A 5,011-nucleotide genomic window follows, 5' to 3' on the forward strand; every position below is an offset into this window, starting at 1 on the left:
AAGAGGAGGGAAAATGAATACAGGAGACGGATGAATACACAGACAGATAACATGGAATGTGTGAGTGCATAGTATAAATGGAAAGTACAGAATAGATGTTGCGAGTACATGAGACTGATGTAGTGCATGGGACAAATGGAGAACACGTAACGGCTCGAGTGCGCACGACAAGTGAGATGAGTTGAACCGATAATGCAGGATGAATGAATGAAGAGAGTGGAGCAGACGAAGACGATCGAGTGGATGAAGCATGTAGAGTGGACGGGTGCATAGAGCGGACGGGTGCGTAGAGGCGATGGGTGCGTAGAGCGGACAAGAGTGCAAAATTAATGAGGCATGGAACAGATAAGAGTGTGATGCGGATGCAGGCTGTGGTGCGGATGTAGGTTGTGTGAGTGGATATTAGAATGGAGCGGATGTAGAGTGTTGTGCTGATTTAGGGCGTTGAACTGATATAGGACGTGATGGGGCTGACCAGATGTAGGGTGTTGAGCGGATGTAGGGTGCGGTGGTATTGAACCATTGTAAGGTGCTGAACAGACAGATTATGGTGCAGGTGCGGAGCGAGTGTGGAGTTAGGGGCGGGTGTGGAGTGTCACGCAAACGGGAGATATATGTGCGGAATAGAATGATTTTAGTGCATGGAATGTTTGAAAGAGCATGGCAGTGAACGTTTTTTTTGAGTACTTGAAACGATCGTAATGCATGGAACAGCCGGAGTACATGGAACGGATGGAGTACATGGTACTATTAGAGTTGACCATATCACATCTCCACGCCTACTCTCTTCTTTACACCACCACTCAACTAGAACACAGCGATACTATGACACCATTTGGTATAGCTGTTCTCATACCAACACCTGCCTCATACTCCCCATCACCCTAATTAAACACTGCTGGTTATACACCCTCCAGCCGAGGCGTTCTCTTCAGCCCTAACGCAGCCAGATAAAAACCTGCCAGAACGAACACATGCTCTTGATCTCTCAACCACCACATCTACCGCTAGAAAGCAGCTATCACACGAATGCCACACCAGCTGCACACATATTCAGTGCTCACATGCCCCATTTGACTCTCCCTACTCTCTCCACTGACTTGAACTTCGGTTCCCGAGGGCGTTCAACCTACCAGCGCCTTGAGATCATACCAATGGTACATAAGGCGCTATATAAATGCAAAATAACATAACATAACTCTTCAGTAATGATTAGCTATGTTTTCAGCTGCTAGAGCAGAATCGACCTTTGAGCCTATGTCAACACTAGGGCTGGCAGAGCAGACTATTTGTCCTGTACAAACAAGACCTTGTATTCAGAACGAACTCTCATTCAATGTGTTATCTATGTCTAAAAAAAAAACTCATCCTCCCACAAACAGTGTTATACAATTAATGTAAACTAATGCTGTGTGTTTTTGAAGGAATCCTGTGTACATTTCTGGAAATAGAATTACTTTAGAAAGCTAAAGATCCACACAGCTGACGGCAACAAAGTTTGTCAGTATGTTTAAGGAACCTTGGAGCTAAAGTGAACTCCAATTTAAAGTGTTTTCTGTATCAATAGCCTCAGCCATATTCAAACATAAGAATTGAATGTTAGACAAACTAGAACAGTGTACCTTAACAATAAGGTATTGAATTTGTTTCTTGAAACTAGGATCAGCCTAAGCTGGATAACCAACATGACCAGACAGAACAAAGTTGTAACCATTGTATTTTGAAGACTGGAAAACACTTGAAGTATGTAAAGACAATATTGTTGTATTTGCCATGTGAACTGGGCACAAACCCACATTTGTAACCTATTAGTTTGGAGATGGGCTGAGCTATGACCAGGACTGTGTATAACTACTGCATGTTTTGTGATGACCAGGACTCACTCCCCTCACAGTGTTTCTTGTACGCACTGCGAGGTGCTGTGAACCAGATAGCTATCTGCTTTGATATCTGAATCTGTACAGAATAAATCTTTGACTTCGTGACTGGCGGATCTAATTTTTGGTGGTACCAAGCCTCGATATTTGCTTGATCTTACAAGATGGCGCCCGTATAGGCACCCTCAAGATTGATGCCATCTCGTTGAAGATTTGACGTGGCTATCGGACTGGGATCAGATGGTGACAAAGGGGGCCCCTTCTTGGATGAGACGCAACACCTAAACAGTACTGCATGGCCTGATCCCTGGACGGTGAGCTCGCTGTCCGAGACGGCATCTTGACGAGGGTCCCCATATCGAGGCAGGTATTTTTGTCAGAATCGCAAGCCACGTCGATCCTTTGTAATCCGATCGGACCTCCCTTTGTCCTTTGAATCAGGTGAGTCTTGCCCCGATTCCTAAGTATACTGATATTTGATTTGGCGCATTGTCCTCGCAAGTACAATTATTGACCAGGTAACACCAGTAATCTGATATGCCTGAGAAATTGTCTGCCTGTTTCAGGGCATTATTCCGCAGAGACAGACAATGTTTGGAATTTGGCCATCCAGCACCACAGGAGGGGTCGCCGGAATGTACTATGTACTGTAAGCATGGCATTGGTAGTATAGTGTTTAATGATATTTGGCACAGACAAACTAGACATGCTTCCGAACTTCAGTGACCAATTGTCATGATCACAGCAAGGAGCCATAGAGTAACACCTAAAAGGAGTTGGACATCTGCCTTTCACTGCTGGATAGTGGGACAGCAACACAGTGTAGTGGGTATGATATGATATGGCATTTGTAACGTGCCTATACACAAGCATTTCAAGTGTTTCAAGGCGCGACGTGGCAGAGAGGGGGAAACGGGGGAAGACAGACAACGATCCTACTAGGCATGGTGTCATTCAGATCGCGCAAGTGCAGGGGAAGGGGGAAGGGACAAAGCGCAAGGGGAGGGGAAGGGGCAAGTGCAGTACAAGGTAAGTATATATAATAAAATGAATAGGGCCAGCTGGTGGCAAGTGCAAGGTAAGTGCAGACAAGTGCTGGGAACGGGGGCTGTAGGGATACAGAGACAGTCCCGCAGAGCAGGGGTTGCCAGCGAGGCAGTGCAAGTGCAGAGTGGCTGGGCCCAGGACCGAGGTCGGCGAGAGTGGCCCAGTTGCAGATTCGGTGCAGATTCAGCGAAGAATTAGCAGGGGAGAGGGAGAGAGAAAGCAGAAGCAAAGAGGAAGGTTTTGAGGTGCTTCCGGAACTGTAGATGGTTCTCCTCAAGTTTCAGGGAGGCAGGAAGGCTGTTCCAGAGGGAGGCCCCTGCCGCGGGTAGGCTTTAATAGCCACTTCCTGACTCCACAACATGGCTGCCCTTATTGTTCTCTTGTTGGTTCAGAGCAGGTCTAGTTGTCAGCACTCCAGCAGTTTATAAGCCCCTCCCATTGTGTGTTCAGCGCTTCGCGTCGTGTTAGTTAAGGCGAACGCTTGCCGATGTCAAGTCACTTCAGTCAGGCTGTAGATATAGTTGTTTAACTTCCCAGACCACAGTTACGTTGTTAAAGCAACACACAGTAGGTTTTTCCTAGTCTGTGACTTAGACACTAGTTGTAATTTTTTCCTTCAGTCAGTGAGTATTCACAGCCAGCCCTCCTCGTTCCTGTCAGGCTGTTTTGAGCTATTCTGCGCTCCTCATTCTTGTCAGGCAGTTTTGGGGCTATCCAGTGCTCCTCGTTCCTGTCTGACAGTTTGGGCAATCAGAGGTTGCTGTGTTCAGTCTTCCGTGCATAGTGACAGCTGCAGCCAGTTCCCGTCATATAAATTATAGTTGTCAAGTTGTTACAACTGTACTTCAATTGTTTTTTGTAGCGTTGTGTGAAGAGTTTCATAACGCCATAATCGAGTGTTGTTTTCCTTTCCCTTATTACGCCACACTCTTAAGCTGCGTTGTGTGAAGTGTTTCATAACGCCATTTTCGAGTGTTGTTTTCCTTTTCATTTTTATTTCTGACATGCTCTCAAGCTAACTAGAAAAACACCTTTCCAAACGCACTTGCCCTTTTCATTGTTTATAATACATTCTGCTAACATGGTTTGGAACACTAATTAGTGGTTAATATTTCAAGCTCCACATTAACTGAACTTGATTCCCCCCCAGGGATTCCACGCGTGGAAAACATTTTAGAAAGGCATTTCTTAGTTTCCATTCCATTTCTTTCCTTTGTTCACTTAGAGACATGTAGTCAGGCTTGGGTAACAAATTCTACTCTGGTTAGAGGCATATTGTTCCTAGCATCATTTTCATTTTTTAATGAACACAAGCCTTCATCAAAATAATTAGTGCGGAATTCCACCTTCCACACCTATAACATCGCAGCATCGCGATTCTTCAGAACTTAGAGCCCCTGCACAGATGCAAGATGGAGAGCTAACCACAAAAATATATTAGGTAAGATAACAAGTGTAAAGAGAGTTTGTAAGCGAACTAGAAACTTAAACAGTTGCTGTATTTAATGTTTATTTCTACTCTCACACCAAGGAAAATTATTGTGTATTAATAGGTTACAGTAGAACAGAGGAAGTTGTAGATTGTTTAACATCGCTAGCTGAGAATAGTCATAGAAGTGCGTGTTCCCGCAGAGTCAAGGTAAGCGTTACACCAATCAATGGTAGCTTTGAGATTGCTCGCATAGAATATTTAGAATCTATATTGTTAAAGAAAAAAGCTAGACCTGCAGCATTTGATGAATTACAAAATTGGAAAAAAGAAGCTATGCAGCAGCTTAAAAGTAGAGAGAAACATGCGCGCCAACATATGTCGAACGCAGAGAAAGCGTTATTGTCAGTGGTCGAAGTGGGTGGGAGTGATCGGGAGTGGTGCTCCTCTACTTCTTTTAAATAGGTTTTACCGTTCCTATACTTTTATTTTAAAAAGAAATCGTTCCAGAACGGTTTCCTTTTAAAATAAAGGTGTAGGAACACGTTGAAACTTGCACTTTCAGTGCACTGCACTGGATGTTCCCTTAAACATCAGGTGCATCGGTTTTGGGGTTTGTATTGTGCATGGGTGGGGGCACATCAATGGAGTTTGTGGG

This window comes from Ambystoma mexicanum, chromosome 4p (genome assembly GCF_040938575.1).
Source record: "Ambystoma mexicanum isolate Mex_15411 chromosome 4p, UKY_AmexF1_1, whole genome shotgun sequence".
In the NCBI taxonomy this organism is placed as follows: Eukaryota; Metazoa; Chordata; class Amphibia; order Caudata; family Ambystomatidae; genus Ambystoma; species Ambystoma mexicanum.